This window comes from Manis javanica, chromosome 12 (genome assembly GCF_040802235.1).
Source record: "Manis javanica isolate MJ-LG chromosome 12, MJ_LKY, whole genome shotgun sequence".
NCBI classification, from domain to species: Eukaryota; Metazoa; Chordata; class Mammalia; order Pholidota; family Manidae; genus Manis; species Manis javanica.
Genome location: NC_133167.1, coordinates 1,260,029 through 1,279,300, shown reverse-complemented (window position 1 = coordinate 1,279,300; position 19,272 = coordinate 1,260,029). Strand labels below are relative to the sequence as shown.

Here is a 19,272-nt window from a genome sequence, read left to right as displayed (position 1 = left end):
GGGCGCCATATACAACCATGAAACACCAAAGGAACCTGGTACAGAGTAAAGTTATTAATACAACTCCTGAGAAAGATTTAAATGATAGGGACCTTGTGACTCTTCCTGAAAGGGAGTTCAAAATAAAAATCATTAACATGCTAATGGAGGTACAGAAAGATATGCAAGAACTCAGGAATGAATTCCGGTCTGAGATCCAATCGCTGAAGAGCATGATGGAGGGTATTAAAAGCAGATTGGATATGGTAGAGGAGACGATAAATGAAATAGAAACTAGAGGAATACAAAGAAGCTGAGGCATAGAGAGAAAAAAGAATCTCTAAGAATGAAAGAATATTGAAAGAACTGTGTGACCGATCCAAATGGGACAATGTTCACATTATATGGGTACCAGAAGAACAAGAGAGAGAGAAAGGGATAGAAAGTGTCTTTGAGGAGGTAATTGCTGAAAACTTCTCCAATCTGGGGAAGGAGATAGTCTCTCAGGCCATGGAGGTGCACAGATCTCCCAACACAAGGGATACAAGGAAGACAACACCAAGACATATAGTAATTAAAATGGAAAAGGTCAAGGATAAGGGCAGACTATTAAAAGCAGCCAGAGAGAGAAATAAGATCACATACAAAGGAAAGCCTATCAGGCTAACATCAGACTTCTCAGCAGAAACCTTACAGGCCAGAAGGGAGTAGCATGATGTATTTAATGCCATGGAGCAGAAGGACCTGGAACCAAGAATACTTTATCTGGCAAGATTATCATTTAAATTTGAAGGAGGGATTAAACAATTTCCAGCTAAGCAAAAGCTGAGAGAATTTACCTCCCACAAACCATCTCTACAGTTTAGTTTGGAGGGATTGCTATAGATGGAAGTGTTCCTAAGGTTTAATAGCTGTCACCAGAGGTAATAAAACCACAGTAAAGAAAGTACAACAGCTAATTACTAAGCAAATGCAAACTTAAATTAACTATCCCCAAAGTCAATCAAGGGATAGACAAACAGTACAGAATATGATACCTAATATATGAAGAATGGAGTAGGAAGAAAAGGAGAAAAAGAAAAGAACCTTTAGATTGTGTTTGCAATAGCATATTAAGTGAGTTAAATTAGACTCTTAGATAGTAAGGAAATTAACCTTGACCCTTTGATAACCACAAATATAAAGCCTGCAATGGCAATAAGTACATACCTATCAATAATCACCCTAAATGTAAATGGACTGAATGTACCAATCAAAAGACATAGAGTCACTGAATGGATAAAAAACCAAGATCCATCTATATGCTGCCTGCAAGAGACTCACTTTAAACCCAAAGACATACACAGACTAAAAGTGAAGGGATGGAAAAAGATATTTCATGCAACTAATAGGAAAAAAGCAGGAGTTGCAGTACTTGTATCAGACAAAATAGACTTCAAAACAAAGAAAGTCACAAGAGACAAAGAAGGACATTACATAATGATAAAGGGGTCAGTCCAACAAGAAGATATAACCATTATAAATATCTATGCTCCCAAGACAGGGGCACCTACATATGTGAAACAAATGCAAACTGAATTAAAAGGGGAAATAGAATGCAATGCATTCATTCCAGGAAATTTCAACACTCCACTCTCTCTGAAGGACAGATCAACCAGACAGAAGATAAGTAAGGACACAGAGGCACTGAACAACACATTAGAACAGATGGATCTAACAGACATCTACAGAACTCTACACCCAAAAGCAGCAGAATACACACTCTTCTCAAGTGCACATGGAACATTTTCAAGAATAGATCATATACTAGGCCACAAAAAGAACCTCAGTAAATTGAAAAAGACTGAAATTGTATCAACCAGTTTCTCAGACCACAAAGGTATGAAACTAGAAATAAACTGTGCAAAGAAAATGAAAAATCCCACAAACACATGGAGGCTTCACAATGTGCTCCAAAATAATCAATGGATCAATGACTAAATAAAAACGGAGATCAAGCAATATATGGAGATAAATGACAACAATAATTCAACACCACAAAAATCTGTGGGACACAGCCAAGGCTGTGCTAAGAGGAAAGTATATTGCAGTACAGGCCTACCTCAAGAAAGAACAATCCCATATGAGCAGTCTAAACTCACAATTAATGAAACTAGAAAAAGAAGAACAAATGAGGCCCAAAGTCAGTAGAAGGAGGCACATAATAAAGATTAAAGCAGAAATAAATAAGTCCAAGAAGAATAAAACAATAGAAAGAATCAATGAAAGCAAGAGCTGGTTCTTTGAGAAAATAAACAAAATAGATAAACCCCTAGCCAGACTTATCAAGAAACAGAGAGAGTCTACTCACATAAACAGAATCGGAAATGAGAAAGGAAAAATCACTACAGACACCATAGAAATACAAAGAATTATTAGAGAATACTATGAAAAATTATATGCTAACAAACTGGATAACCTAGAAGAGATAGACAACTTTCTAGAAAAATACAACCTTCCAAGGCTGACCAAGGAAGAAACAGAAGATCTGAGCAGACCAATTACCAGCAACGAAACTGAACTGGTAATCAAAAACCTACCTAAGAACAAAACCCCTGGACCAGATGGCTTCACTGCTGAATTTTATCAAACATTTAGTGAAGACCTAATACCCATTCTCCTTAAAGTTTTCCAAAGAGTAGAAGAAGACGGAATACTTCCAAACTCATTCTATGAGGCCAGCATCACTCTAATACCAAAACCAAGCAAAGACACCCAAAAAAAATAAAATTAGAGACCAGTTTCCCTGATGAACATAGATGCAAAAATACTCAACAAAATATTAGCAAACTGAATTCAAAAATACATCAAAAAGATCATCCATCATGATCAAGTAGGATTTATTCCACAGATGCTAGGATGGTACAACACTCGAAAATCCATCAACATCATCCACCACATCAACAAAAAGAAGGACAAAAACCACATGATCATCTCCATAGATGCTGAAAAAGCATTTGACAAAATTCAACATCCATTCATGATAAAAACTTTCAACAAAATGGGTATAGAGGGCAAGTACCTCAACATAATAAAGGCCATAATGACAAACCCACAGCCAACATCATACTTAATAGCGAGAAGCTGAAAGCTTTTCCTTTAAGATTGGGAACAAGACAGGGATGCCCACTCTCCCCACTTCTATTCAACATAGTACTGGAGGTCCTCGCCACGGTAATCAGACAACACAAAGAAATAAAAGGCATCCAGATTGGCAAGGAAGAAGTTAAACTGTCCCTGTTTGCAGATGACATGCTATTGTTCATAAAAATCCCTAAAGAATCCACTCCAAAACTACGAGATCTAATATCTGAATTCAGCAAAGTTGCAGGATACAAAATTAATACACAGAAATCTGTGGCATTCCTATACACTAACAATGAACTAGCAGAGAGAGAAATCAGGAAAACAATTCCATTCACAGTGGCATCAAAAAGAATAAAATACCTAGGAATAAACCTAACCAAGGAAGTGAAAGACCTATACCCTGAAAAATACAAGACACTCATGAGAGAAATTAAAGAAGATACCAATAAATGGAAACACATCCCATGCTCATGGAGAAGAAGAATTAATATTGTCAAAATGACCATCCTGCCTAAATCAATCTACAGATTCAATGCAATTCCTATCAAAATACCAACAGCATTCTTCAAAGAACTAGAGAAAATCGTTCTAAAATTTATATGGAACCACAAAAGACCTCAAATAGCCACAGTAATTCTGAGAAGAAAAAATAAAGCTGGGGGAATTATGCTCCCCAACTTCAAGCTCTACTACAAAGCCACAGTAATCAAGACAATTTGGTACTGGCACAAGAACAGACCCATAGACCAATGGACCAGACTAGAGAGCCCTGATATAAACCCAACCATATATGGTTAATTAATATATAATAAAGGAGCCATGGACATACAATGGGGAAATGACAGCCTCTTCAACAGCTTGTGTTGGCAAAACTGGACAGCTACATGCAAGAGAATGAAACTGGATTATTGTTTAACCCCATGCACAAAAGTAAACTCGAAATGGTTTAAAGACTTGAATGTAAGTCATGAAACCATAAAACTCTTAGAAGACAACACAGACAAACATCTCCTGAATATACGCATGAGCAACTTCTTCCTGAACACATCTCCCCAAGCAAGGGAAACAAAAGCAAAAATGAACTCATGGGACTACATCAAACTAAAAAGTTTCTGAATGGTAAAGGACACCATCAACAGAACAAAAAAGCATCCTACAGTGTGGGAGAATATATTTGTAAATGACATATCCGACAAGGGGTTAACATCCAAAAATATATAAAGAACTTACACACCTCAACACCCAAAAAGCAAATAACCCAATTAACAAATGGGCAGAGGACATGAAGAGACGGTTCTCCAAAGAAGAAATTCAGATGGCCAACAGGCACATGAGAAGATGCTCCACATCACTAATCATCAGGGAAATGCAAATTAAACGCCCAATGAGATATCACCTCACACCAGTAAGGATGGCCGGCATCGAAAAGACTAACAACAACAAATGTTGGCGAGGACGTGGAGAAAGGGGAGCCCTCCTGCACTGCTGGTGGGAATGTAAGCTAGTTCAACTATTGTGAAAAGCAATATGGAGGTTCCTCAAGAAACTAAAAATAGAAATACCATTTGACCTGGGAATCCCACTCCTTGGAATTTACCCAAAGAATACAACTTCTCAGATTCAAAAAGACGTATGCACCCCTATGTTTATCACAGCACTTTTTACAATAGCCAAGAAATGGAAGCAACCTAAGTGTCCATCAGTAGATGAATGGATAAAGAAGATGTGGTACATATACACAATGGAATACTACTCAGCCATAAGACAGAAACAAATCCTACAATTTGCAACAACATGGATGGAGCTGGAGGGTATTATGCTCAGTGAAATAAGCCAGGCAGAGAAAGACAAATGCCAAATGATTTCCCTCATTTGTGGAGTATGACAATGAAGCAAAACTGAAGGAACAAAATGGCAGCTGACTCAGAGACTCCAAGAAGGAACCAGTGGTTACCAAAGGGGAGGGGTGGGGAAGGGCGGGTGGGGAGGGAGGGAGAAGGGGACTGAGGGGTATTTTGTTTAGTACACATGGTGTGGGGGGTCACGGGGGGAACAGTGTAGCACAGAGAAGACAAACAGTGTCTCTGTGGCATCTTACTACACTGACAGACAGTGACTGTACTGGGGTGTGGGTGGGGACTTGATAATAAGGGTGAATGTAGTAACCACATTGTTTTTTCATGTGAAACCTTCATAAGAATGTATATCAATCATACCTTAATAAAAAACTAAAAAAAAAGAAGCATATAAGGTTTTTATTTAGCCAATCTGATCATTTTAGTCCTCTAAATAAAATATTTAGTCCATTAAAATTTAATGTAAGTGATATAATTTTGTTGACATTTATTGCCTATTTGTTTTTTATTTGACCCCTCTATATTTACTTTTATCTACTTGTAACAGAATGAATTAAACTTCTTTAGCTTTCTATTTTCCATTTATTACATTATTACACATTCTTTAACTATGATTTTCTTGTCATTCTATCAAGCCAACATGCATTATTCTCTTAGTGCAGCCCAAGAACCACCACATGTGTCACCACTATGATAATGCTTGATCTTCTTAAAAGTTTAAATTAATTTATTCTCTCTCAACTTTTGCAAAATCTGCATAAATCTTAAAGCCCTTGTGTAAATTATAACCCATGTTTATCCATTTATTTATGCTTTAATTACTCTTCAGTGATTTTTATATTTTGATGTTTCCATTTGGGATCATTTAGAGGAACTGACATTTGAACAGTGTGGACATGGTACATTTTTACTTACTTAAAGGTATGTCCTATTTACTTAAGACTATTTTAATTTCTCTTTCCAAAGTTTTGCAGTTTCTAGTGCAGACATCTTGCATGTCTTTTACTAAATGTATTCCTTTTTCACTACTATTATAAGTGACTTGTTATTGGTTGCTAGTCTATAGGAAAACAGTTCCTATAACTTGTATAAATTACGTCCTGTGGCCTAACCAACTTCACTTATTAGATTGAGTAGTTGGATTGTAGCTTCCTGAGTATTTTACACACAGAAAATCATGTTATTTGTAGGTAAACAACATTTTAATTGCTTTCCTGTCCAACCTGTGTCTTTTATTTCTTTTCCTTGTCTTCTTGTCCTTGCTGAAACCCCTAGCAAAATGTTAAATAAAAATGCTGAGAGCAGATATTTTTGCTTGTTCCTGGTATTAGGGGAAAACACTCAATTTTCCACCATCATGTATGATATTGTTTTAAGTTTGAAGATGTTCTTTTCAGCTTGAGGAAATTTCTTCAATTTTTCTATCCTTACTTCTGAAATATTAACTTTGAATGAATACTGAATTTTTGTCAAAGGTTATTTTTTCTGCATTTATTGAGATGATCTCTCTTTTTCTTTTATTCTATTAATATGGTAAATCACAGTGATGCACTCCTTTAATGTTCTCCAACCCTGAGTTTGTGAAATAGCTGCAGCCTTCAGCCCTAATGAAGTCACTCTCACCTCCCTGGAGAAGACTCACTTCTGGTGGAGAGAACCTTGTGGTGGCTTGGAGAAGACCCTCCCATGAGAAAGAGAAAAAATATATATTTTACCTTGGAAAGGCCAGGCGTTCGGCTATAACTAATACAATGGGGATGGGGATTTGTTGGCCGCTTTATGGAAGGACAGACAGAGCAGATGATTAGCTGGCCTCAGGGGTTCCGGGGCCCCAGGCTCAATGCTATTCTCACTCTCCCCAGGTGTGCCCACGTTCCCTGGCCCATTGGCTTCTTGGGCACAGAGATTCTTTCCCTACACAGCAGAAAACAGTTGCCAGCAGTTTCCATCCTGTTTCACCCCTTCTGGAAGTTGCAAGTCACCTTTCTGGTCAGCCTTAAAAAATCTCGGGAACACCTGCCACTGCCCCACCTTCTGTCTGGTGCCTTCTCCCAACAAAACAGGAGGGACCGAGATCCTGAGTAGGTGCGAAGGCGGCAGCGTCCATCCAGGCCACAGAGCCACGGGATCGCGCACTTGCAGAGACACAGGTGTGCTGTGCTCACAAAAATATGGGCACCGCACAGAGCATTTGGGGTAGTTTGCTACGAAAATGCTTTCCGCCGACTTTAAATGTTGTCAGGCTCCTGGAACTTAGAAGAAGAGAGAATCCTCTTGGAGCAGCTTCCTTCCTAAGCAGCGGGATGCAAATACTAACCACATAGGCTACGTTAGGTTTGAGTATGGAATTTTTGGAGTTTTGGAGCTAAATTATAGAATGAAAATTGTTTTGTCTGTTCAACCCATAGGGGGCTGAGAATGTCACAGTCCAGGATGTTTGGAGAAAGCTTCTATTTCACTTGGCCCACATTCCCCCTTCTTCCTGGGAACGGGAAAATTAATACTCTTCAAACTTTGCACTGGATATTTATCTGAGGAGAAAGACACTTGCTCTTCTCTGCCAGAGGTCAAGCTGAGTGAACAGCACTTTCAAAACAACCTGCCTTTTCAAGGTAAAGTCACTGATTTCAAAATTAGAACATGCTTTTTTAAAACAAAGAGAGCTTTCTGTCTTTTATTTAGGACTTTTGCTCCATTTATACTTAATGTAATTGAGGCCATAAATGTTTTAAGTCCCCCCTATTAGGATCTGTTTTCTACCCATTCCCTTTGTTCTTTGTTCTTTGTCTCTCTGTTCTCCTCTCTTGAATAAATCATGCATTTAGTTGCATTCCATATTAATGTCTTCCTGTATCTTTGGCTAGTGTGGCAAACAGAGTAACAGTGATGCTGCCCACAGCCTGGTTCCTGGAATCTGTGACTGTTACCTTACACTGCAAAGCGACTTTGCAAATTTGATTAAGGTAAGGGTCCCTTTAGATAGGTAGATGAATTATCTGGGTTATCTGGATGGGTCCAGTGTAATCACAAGGATCCTTAAAATACAGATGGGAAGACAAAAGAGTCAGAGAAGAAGGTACGATGGCAGCACAGATCAGAGCAATATAGCCATGAGCCAATGGATGCTAGGGGCCTCAAGAAGCAGGACAAGGCAAGGACCTGATTCTCCCTCAGGCCCTCCACAAGAGGTACAACTATTCTTACACCTTGATTAATCCCATCAGACCTGTTTTGGACCTCTGACTTCCAGAACTGTAAAATGATAGTTTGGGTTATTTTGAGCCACTGAGCTTGCATTCATTTGTTACAGCAGCCATAGGAAACAAATATGGTTAGTTTCAGGCATTGTTCTAGCAATTGAAATATGCATCTCACAGAGCAAGTCTGTCTTCTTTAACATTATACTGCAACATGAACCATGCAGGAGTGTTACAACTCACTCATTCCACTTACTCCCCTCCTGAACTCCTTGCTCTTGTTATCTTAGATTTTCTAAAAACTCAGTTTTATATTTGCCCATATGCTCACTTTTAACCTTTAAGGTTCTCTTTATTCCTTCACTGATGATTCAGCGTTCTATCTCATATCACTTTCTTTCTACTGGGAGATCTTCATTGGGAATTTCTCATAGTGAAGATCTGTAGGCTCCACGTGATCTCAGCTTCTCTCTGTCTGAGAATGTCCTTATTTTGCATTCATTTTGAAAACATTTTTCCTGGAGATAGAACTCTCCACTGACTTTCAGTAACTTAAGATTTGGTTCCACTGTCTTCTGTACTCCATTGTTTACAAGTAAAACCAGGAGTACTTTTTACTGTTATTCCCGTGTATGCAATGTAATCTTTTCCTCAGTCTGCTGTTAAGATCTGCTCTTTATTTTTACTTTTCTATAGCTTGGCTGTGACACACAGAACTGTGATGCTCCTTGTACCAGAGTGAGAGATGTGTCAGTCTGGGTAGCACTGGGATAGCTGTGGCCTCTGTAGTGATTTAGTTTGATCCATTTCACCATAGCTCCAAATGCTGGGAGGACGGTGTGGGGAGGATGGAAGTTCCTGTGGCCGGGATCCTCACCCGGCCTAAACTACTTGACGATGTAGTTGTCCTACTGCTGGGCTAATGCTTCCCCACAATAGTTAATGAGCTGGTATTGACTGAGTCACCATTTAAAGAGCTCTGCACAGTTTTCTGAGTGGAGGCAGAGATGGACTGGATCACAGACCTGCGAACTGCTGGATGCAGACATGACTCCAGTGCTCTGAATGACTCCTGGGAGAAAAAAGCCAGGTATAAACCCTTTTACCTCAAGAATGTTCTGTTGTCATGTCTTGGTCTCACTGAATCCATAATGAACTTGCCCAGGGCTGAAACCCTCAAGCAAGACAGACAGGATCATGGCTTCTCATCTGCAGCAGTTGGGAGATTGCAGGGATCTGAAACCTGGCTGCTGCTTTAGAAACCGGGAAATCTCACCACACTCTATCCCCCCACATCCGGGATTCCAGGTCACTGAGGGTCCCTTTCTTCTCCGGTCCTCAGGCATCTCCTCAGCCTGTTGCCCCTACCAGCCTTTGGGAGAGAAAAGTTTTCCCTGACTCTCTTAGGGTCCCTGGCTGGATTTGAAGATCAAGGACAGATAAACAGGAGAGAAGTATGTAGATTCTACTGAATTTTTACATGGAAATGGGAGCGCTCACAAATGAAAACCTGAAAAAGTGACCAGAGCAGGAAGATGTCAAACCTTGCAGGTGTGCAGTGAGCGAGCCAGACAGGGCCAGGTGAGAATCCTGGCCACAGAAACTTTCATTTTATCCACCTTCCATTTTAAAAAAGTCCTTCAGCTTAAGATACTCATATACCAAGGTGCCTTATTTATTTTAAGGCAGAGTGTCCTGAACCCTACCAGGTCCATTCTGTGAATGTGGGCCATGACTTGGGGGGGTTGCTCTCAGTTTTCCTGCCTAGCCTTCAGTCTTTCCTACGTGAAGTACAGGATTGTGCGCAGTGTTTTCCTCAATTCAGCCGACGCACTCTGGGCCCTGAGCAGCTGAGGCCTTGGGTGCTTCTGACGGATTTCTCTCGGCTGCTCTGCACTGTCCCACATGCACGCGTCCCTTCGGAAGCTGTAAGAGGGACCTCGCCTGCTTCGGCGGGTGGCTCCCTTGACTCATTTTCTTCCCGCCCACCCGACTGGCATCCCGTCCCTGTGCTGGGGGAAGACCCCCGACTGAGCTGCCGGCGGGTAGGACCCCACCGCAGGGTTCCCCCGGGCGTTACTCCGACGCCAGCAGAATGAGATGACGAAGACTTCATGGAAGCTCCCCTGTGTTTTCCCTCCCGACTCGGCAATGGATTCTGCATCTCATCCTATGAAGTGTTTAGCGCACCTTGAGCTTAGTTCATATGAATTTCATTTTGTCCGCAAGCTCACTGATGAGTCTTTAAATTAAATTTTTACTTTGAAATTTTTGTAGGTTTACATACAGTTCTGAGAAATAATTTATAGTTTTATAGTTTTAAGTTCTCCATTTACATCCATGACCCATTTGTTTTAATTTTTATAGAAGATATATAAAATTTAGGTTATAGTTTGTTTGTTTGTTTGTTTGTTTTGTCTCTGGACATCCAACAGCTCCAAAAATCAGTTGGTCATGTTTGCATGGGCATATTTCTGGGTTTTTGGAATATTGGGGCTATTTTAATGTTTACTAGAATTAACCAGTGAAACTACTCAGACATGAGCTTTTCTTTGTAGGAAAATTTTAAATTACCAATTCAATTTATTTATTTGTAATGGGTCTATCCAGATTTGGATATTTTTTTCTTGAGTGTACTTGGTAATTTGTGGCTTCCTGAGAATTTGTCCATTTTATTGAAGTTGCCAAATTTGTTAGCATCAAGTTGTTCATAGTATTTCTTTGTAATTCTTTTGATCTCTGAAGAGTCCATGGTAAAATATACTATTTCTCTCCTTTTTATGAATTTACGTATTCCCTTACATTTTTTATTTGTTTGTTAATCTAGCTAAAGATCTGACAACTTTGCTGATATTTTTGCAGTCAACTTTTGGGTTAATTGATTTTTCTCTGTCATTGTTCTGTTCTGTAGTACATTAATTCCCACTCTAATATTTATTATTTCCTTCCTTCTGTTTGCCTTTAGTTAAATGTGCTTTCCTTTTTTTCTCCCAGATTTTTAAGGTAGAAGTTTAAAAACTTTTTATTTGTAATCTTCCTTCTTTTCTAATATAGGTATTTAAAGCTATAAATTTCCCTATAAGCACTGCTTTTACTGCATCCAATGAATTTTGATATGCTGTGTTTACATTTTCATTGAATTCAAAATGTTTTCTAATTTCTCTCTCATACATGGGTTACTTATAAACTGTTGTTAATTTCCAAGTGTTTGTGGATTTCCAAGTTATTATTGTTATTTATTTCTAATTTATTTCCATTGCGGTAAGGGAATATACTTTGTATGATTTCAATTCTTTTAAATTTATTAAGACCCATTTTATGCATCCGAATAGGTCTATCCTGAAGAATGTTCCATGTCGACTTGTAAAGTATCAGTATGGTAGAATTTATATACTTGAAAATTATCATTGTAGTAGACTTTGTGTGCTGTGTTGTTGGGCGTAGTGTTTCATAGATGTCTTTTAGATCAAATTGTTTGATAGTGTTGGTCAAGTCGTCTCTGTTTTTGCTAATATTCTGTCCAGTTATTTTATCAATAATTGAGAGTACTGAATTCTCCAGTGACTTTCCTACCCCAGGGAAGTGCCCCTCCTCATCTGGGCCTGTCTGCCCAGCACTCCCCCGAATCATTCCTCAAAGGCTCCGTATTCAACCCCAGTCCTGATTCTCTCTGATCCACAGAATCGTTGTCTATGCCTTCCTGCAATTCTATTACTTTAATATAATTCTATGCATATTTTATATACATTTTTCATATATTTTGGGGCTCATATGTTAGACACATATACATTTAGAGTTGCTGTATCTTCCTACTGAAGTGACCCATTTATTAGTATAAAATCTTCCCTCTTGTCTGTAGTAAGATTTCTTATTTTGAAGTCTATTTTTTCTGATATCAGTATAGCTAATCTAGTTCTCTTTGGGTTTCATTTTTTCCCATTTTCAATCTTTTGTTTGAATATAAAGTGTGCCTTATGTAATAGCACATTCAGTAAATTTTGTTTTTTAAAAACCCATTCTGCTAAATCTTGGCTTTTTGATCAGTGTTTAATCTATTTACATTTAATGTAATTATCAATATGGTAGAGTTTATATTCTGTATGTTTTATGTCTTTTTTGCCCCTCTATTTCTCTATTACTGATTTCTCTTACGTTTATAGGCATTTTCTAGTGTATACGATTAGTTCTTTTCTTTACTATGTTTTTAGAATAATTTTCTTAGTAACCTGCTGATTAAAATTAACATCTTAAATTAAAACAATTTAGTGTGGGTAAATACTGATTTAATTTCAATAGCATATAGAACAGTTATTCCAATATAGCTCCCTCTCTACTTCCTCCTTTGTGCTATTAATGTTGTATAAATTACATTTTTATATGTTATAAGGCAATCAGTGGTTTTATAAATACTGTTTTATGCAGTTACCTTTTAAGTTAGGAGAAAAAAAGTTACCAAAAATGCATTTTTATTGTCTTTTATATTTACCTATATAATTACCTTTACCAGGGTTCTTTATTTCTCCATGTGTATTTGAATTGCCTTCAATTGTCCTTTCTTTTCAGCCACGAAGACACTTTTTAGGATTTCTTGTAAGGACTAGTGACAGTCTTTTTTTTTAAATCTGAAACTGTCTTAATTTATTCTTCATTTTTGAAGGATATTCACATTATCCCATTGATCGCTATAGACTACTTATTGGTCAGCACCTTTCCCTTTCAGCAGTTTGATGATGTCATCCCACTAATTTTTTAACTCCATGGTTTCTGATAACTCAGTTGCTAATACGATTGAGGATTCATTTCTTGTGAGGAGTCATTTTTGATCTCATGCTCTCAATGTTCTTTGGCATCTGACAGTCCGACTATGATGCGTCTGGTCGTGGATATCTTTGGATTCATTGTACTGGAATTCATTGAACTTCTAGTGTGTGTAGATTAATGTTTTTCACAAAGTTTGGGAAGTTTTCCAATTATTTCCATTATTTCTTCAAATCTTTTTTCTGCTCCATTCTTTCCCTTTTCTGCTGTGAATGTTATTATATGTTTGTGGAATAATGTCCCACCAGTGTCTGAAGCTCTGCTCATTTTTATTCATTCTCTTTTTCTTCTGTTCCTCTGGCTGAAGAATCTCTGTCGCTCTGTCTTCAAGTTGACTTCCAGTTGATTCTTTCTTCTATTGTTGAGCACCTCTCATGAATTTTTCATTTCAGTTACTTCAGTGCTTTTCATCTCAAAATTTCCATTTAGAGATATATGTAGTTATATTTATTATATATAATTTTCTCTACCTTTTAATATTTTCAATTGGATAAGACAGTTATACTTTCATTGAATTCTTTAGTATTATTTTATTTAGTTCTTTGATTTATAATGATTCATTTCATGTTTGATTTATAATAATTCATTTCATGTTTAGCTAGTAAGTCCACCATCTAGACCCCCTTAAGGACATGACTGCCTTATTTCTGAGTGTGGCCATCCTTTCCTCTTTCTTTGTGTCTCTCATAGTTTTTCATTAATAAATTGACATTTTAGATAATATAATGTGGAATAAGATAATCACCAGGGCTGTTGTAGTTGCTTTGACTGATGATTGTTTAATGTCTTTCCTGGTTTAATTCTCTAGTCTGTATTCCCTATGGTGTGTGCACATTGAAACCTCTGAGTACTTTATTTTGTTTTTATTTTTAAGCCTGGATTCCTAAGAGTTAGTGCTGGATCAGCCTCACTTACTAGTCAGTCAGTGGTTGTTCAGATTTTCTTAAATGCCTTCAAGCAGTAAATCTTCCACCCTTTGCTGAGATCTGAGGGTGCCTGAAGCACTCCTTCAAAGCTTAGGCAGTTTGCAAGTCGCCTTAGCCTTTCCTTCCTACTCTCAAGGGCCTCAAGGTAAACGGAAGGAGAGTGTCTGTGTTCCTCCAGCGTTTCTTGAGCACCAAACAGTCATATTACCCACGCAGCCTTCTAGAGCTCCAGGAAAATGTGAGATTTTTGAAGCCCCCTCTGGACTTCTCATTTCCCATATCTTCCCGGTAGTTTTGACTGAGCTCTTGTTTGCCCCCATAATGCTGGTGTTGTGATGCTGGTGTTGCAGCGTCAGGCAGCCGCAATGTTAAACAGCTGCTGCTGACTCCTCAGCAATTTCCTGGGGGAAGAACCGAGCTCTGGTCAGATCGAACAGATACAACATGAGTGTGGCCTTTCTAGGGAACTGCAGGTCAAGTCACATAGTGACAGTGCCCTGTAAGGCTTTTTGAGGAACTGTAAAGTCAATCTTCCCCTTCTTGTGTCTGCAAGGCAGCTTTTCAAGGGTACCAACCCTTGAAGGCAGCAAAGGGAGACGGGAGAAGCCCAAGTCAAAATGCCATAGCTTTTGTTGTTCTTACCAAGTTTTGGTCATTGGTCTGTGATAAACTTGTTGCTGTGTTATTTTAATCCTAACTTAGTTATGTAACCACCACACCCATTGTGAGAGAATAAAAATTGTCTTTATTCTGGGTGATCATATGAACAGTTAGTAATAGGGATCCTATTACAATATAATAAGGGAAATGGATGTTGAAGTAAAGCACCAGAGAGTTTCAGCTCCAAACAGGTTCACTCTGGATTCGGTGAGCCTGAAGGATGACAACGGAACATTGTGGGTGAAGGGGTTTATACCAAACTTTATTCTCACAGTGGCACCTCGAGTGCTAGAATCACGTCTGCATCAGGCAAGCCCGTGATCTGCCTCAGACTCCACCCCTGCCTCTGGGCAGAGCCCTGGATGGAGCTCTTTGTACAGCAACACAGACAATAATGGCTCATTGCCAACACATGCCCTGCAAAGGGGCATTCTTAGTATTTTCTACAGTTTGTCTTGGCCTCATCTCTCTTTGCTCATGAGTATTTTGCAGATGATTCCCCTTCACATCTCATTGGTCACAACTACATCAAACAGAGGTACCCCCAGATGCAAGGGAGGTTAAGAAAGACAGTATCTGGTATTTTCAGTCTCTGTAATGGACAGGTTGCTGTGCTAGTAGACAGATAATAGAGAAAGTGGCTGGTTGTTTCAGCAAACAGGACAAGATACCATTATTTTTCTAATAAATGTTTATATCTTGTTGAAAAAATCCCTACTCGTTCTTTTTCAAAGTTTCCTTTGTTATTTTTGCACCTTTTCTCTTTTTGATTGACATGCAAATTCATGGAGCATCTCAAACCCCAGTTTGTCTAGGCCTCATTTTCTTCTTCCATGAAATGATGGGATTTAACTAGGTGGACTTGGGGATGTTTCCTGATTCTGGTCCCACAAGGAATCGAGCTATTTAGAATCCAGTGTTTTGATAGCTTCAGCAGGTGAGGACCTCGCGCCAGGACCTCGCTTGCTGGGGCTCACAGGTTGTGAGGCGAGGTTCGCGGGTGCTGGTGACTTGCCAGTGGGAACGTCTCAGGTGTGACCGGCCAGGCTGGCTCGCCGGAGGCTGATGCTCATTACGATGTGCAGGGCGCTCCGACGTGCTCCCTGGGGGCTTGTTGTGAGCCACGCCGGGCTCGTGAGGATCCCCGAGTCATCAGGCTGAGTTCTCCAGGGGTTCACATCCCTGTCCTTCCCGTCTCAGAGGGCCCTCTCTTGGCCAGATTCCACCATGTTTCGTTAGCTCATTAGGAACTCTTTAATGAGATGAGAGTTTCAAGACTGGTAGCAGCAGAGTTAGTTTGAAGGCAGAGCTCAGGGGAGTATGTTACTTCAGGGTTGGGAAAAAATAAGCTCTGATAGTATTAGTAAACAGGCCAAGGTGATGGTTGACTCACTGCTGACAGGGCTGGGGGAGAGGGAAGATAGAAAGGCAGCTTCTACACAGAACCAGTGCTGGAACACCTGGGCTGCAGGCCTGGCTCTGTCGCTAACAGTGGGATCTCTGAATAAAAGAAAGACATTGAACATTGCTCAACCATGATTCATAAATATGACTCATAGTGTCGTTAGAAAGTATTTAGCACATAAATGCATTTTAGCTACACATCATAGTGTAAGAATAAGTTGATTATTCACATCATTATTTTGAAACACGTATTTGAATATAGTATCGCAACACACTACTCGCATATCACTTGAATATATTCGAATATATATATTTCAAATATATTCAAGTGACATACTTGTGTTCATACAAATGATAAGTAATGTTCACATGTTCAGAAATTTTTTAATCTTTTTTAATCCCTTGAATCTTTTTGAACCTCTTCTTTATTGAATAAGATTAATTCATTTGACAGTTAATGAAAATTCATAATAAAAATCCAAATACTTGGCTAAAAAAGCTGCCATTTATTACATTGATACATAAATTAAAGCTGCATTGCATTAAGATGATTGAATAAGCACATTTGCTTTTCCTCTTGTCCACCCAGATTCCTTTAAATGATAGAAAAGATAGTTTCTCAAATGTAATAACCCCACAATAATTTGGAAAATCAGAAATAATGTCTTCAGTGAGTAGGTATCTTAAAGAGTACTTCTGAAAGGAAAATATCTGTGGAGCACCCAATACAGTGTAAACCAAAACCCCCAAGTATGCAGAAGATTGCTGTGGAGGCCGGCACGGTTGGTGCCGCGTCAGGAGGTGCAAGAAGCAGCGGGGCTCCTGGGCATTTGCCGGGGGGTTGACCTGGAAACTACTTTTGAACCAATCTAGACCAACCAGTCCCTCCTCACTTTCTTAGGGTGCATTTCAGGGCATTTATCCAGGGCTAAAAGTGCTATTTTGTGGGAATTTGAGCCAGGGAGATGTGCTCCTGTGTAGGTAGCCACGGGCACCAAAAGACCAGATTTCTGCTATATCCTATTTATCAAGAAAACAATGAAACAGATGTATGTGATGAACCCCAGCAAAATAAATGGCTCAGAAAAAGAAATCATAGTAAAAAAAAAGGCATAAAAAGTAAAAATTATTTTTAAGCCTTATGACTTTTGATACGGAATGTAATACAATATTTTTTTAAATAAAATCTGGTTCTAAGATCTTAATGATGTTAATATTAGAGTTATTCATATAGTGTGGAGAAGAGCATGCTAATGTTCTTGGCTTCCTGAAAAAGGAAATTCCGATTCACTCTAGACATCAATGCAAAAAATATCTACCATGTGTATTAAAAATGTAAAAGTAACTACTGGGAGAATAGAAATGAATGAATGAATGTATAATTTCTAAATACTGAGAGTAAAATATGGAAGAAAAATATCAATCATTTGTACAAAAATTAGTTAGATAAAAGATAAGAAAAATGGCCAAAAATATTTAAAAATACATTAGTTATAAGCTTAAACATATCAAAAACCACAACAAAGATAAATGTAATAAATTAACCATTTAAGAAAAATGGCTCTCAGAATGGTAAGAAAAAACAGCTACATGTTTTCTGATGCTTTATTCCATAAGGTACATCTAAAACAAAATGACATAGGAGGCTCATAAAGAAAAGAATGGGAAATGATACAACAGAATTCTATTCTGGCAAAGGGAAAAAAGTACTTCAGACCCACCCTCTTTCTGAAATCTGCAATATTGTAAAATGTTTTTAAATGTTCTTCTTTACAGATAGCAACTTGCACCGGAAGGATCTGTGGACAACGATTGGTATGTAGATAAGCCAAGACAGATGAGATAAAATTTCGAGGGGGAATTTTCCCTTGAGGAAGTTGCCAACTACTAAAGTTGATGCTGAGAAGAGACTGGCAAACTCATGGGGCTGGAAGGGCAAAAATGGGTACCGAATAGGGGACAGTTTGAAGGGCGACATCCTGGAAGTGACCATAAACTGGAATCAGACCAGCTCAACAAGGTCTCACACTTCTTCCCCAGATCAAAATCACTCTCGTTACTGATTTAATTAACATGATCAGGGTATCTTTGCCTGGCTGCTGACTAGAAGAAAAAGTAAGTCTTCTCAGGATTAGCTTTATTCAGAGCTTCAAATTATCCCTTTATTTAAAAATATGTATTATTTGGCATGGTAACAAAAAGTAACCATCCATTCAGGAAGCCAAGATAGTAAACAAAGAGAAGAAGTAGACATTAGAAACATATCCACATATCTCAGATATGGACTTTAAAATAATTATGACTAGTATGTTCAAGGAATTAAAAGTATGAATTTTAAAATAAAATGATTGTAATAAAGAACTCAATGGATAGGTCTAACAACAGATTAGGTATAGCTAGAAGAGAGAATTAGTAAACTGGAATGCAGATCAAAAGAAAATACTAAGTATGATGAGACAAAAGAATAAAAAATACTGAAAAAGTAGTAAGAAACAGAGGATATAGTAATAATCCTTAACATACATATAATTGAAGTCCTCAAATGAAAGAGTGAGGAAATAAGCTGGTGCTATAGTTGAACAGATAATAGATGAGTTTTCCAAAATTGATAAAACCTCAAATAGGATATTTTTTGAGACAAAGCTATGCATCTAACAAATAAAATTATGAAAACCAGATTCAAATGGTATGGAGAATGTAAAGGTTCCTGTGGCTGGGATTCTCACCTGGCCCTGGTCAGCTGGCTCACTGCACAGGTGTGAGCAATACTTCATTACTGACTCTATATAAAGAGCTCCGCCCAGGGCCCTGGGCTGCACGGCTGCAGGAGAGCAGAGGCTGGAGTGGGGGCAGCGCCGAGGACAGAGGCTGAGAGGCTGCAGGGCGGGCAGAGGGGCCCAGGGGCAGAGACCGGCTTGTTGCCTGCAGACCAGTTCTGAGTGGACGGGATTCTAGTGACTGACCTGCCACTGTGGGAATAAAGCTGGGTGTAAATCCTGTCACCCCAGGAATGTTCCACTGTCATTTTTTTGGTCTTAATGAATGAAGAGTGAACTTGTCAGGGGATGAAACCCATTGGCAAGACAAATGGAAAAATCTAAAGGTAACCACATAAAAAAGCCCTATCTTCATAGGAGAGAAAACTGTATATTCAGTGTTAATAATGGAGGCCATATCAAGAATTTGGTATAAGATCAAATTTAATCCCAAGAAAGAAGAAGGGAAGAAATGATGATAAAAGCCAAAATCAATGAACCAGGAAATAAGCACTCAATATAGAGGTCAACCAAATTAAAATTTTCTTCT

At 38.6% G+C, this 19,272-nt stretch overlaps 1 long non-coding RNA gene across 3 annotated transcripts in view; it reads left to right on the top strand.

Moving 5' to 3' along the window:
• LOC140844877 (uncharacterized) overlaps positions 1-18,903 on the top strand; it is a 33,278-nt gene extending 14,375 nt beyond the window's left edge. Inside the window, exons 3-4 of one of the 3 annotated variants that reach the window (XR_012123392.1) lie at positions 7,370-7,573; positions 17,743-18,903. This is a non-coding gene — a long non-coding RNA (uncharacterized lncRNA). The remainder of the gene's footprint in view (positions 1-7,369; positions 7,574-17,742) is intronic. The other 2 variants (XR_012123394.1, XR_012123396.1) reach the window with 2 other exon arrangements.
• Positions 18,904-19,272: the final 369 nt, after the last annotated feature.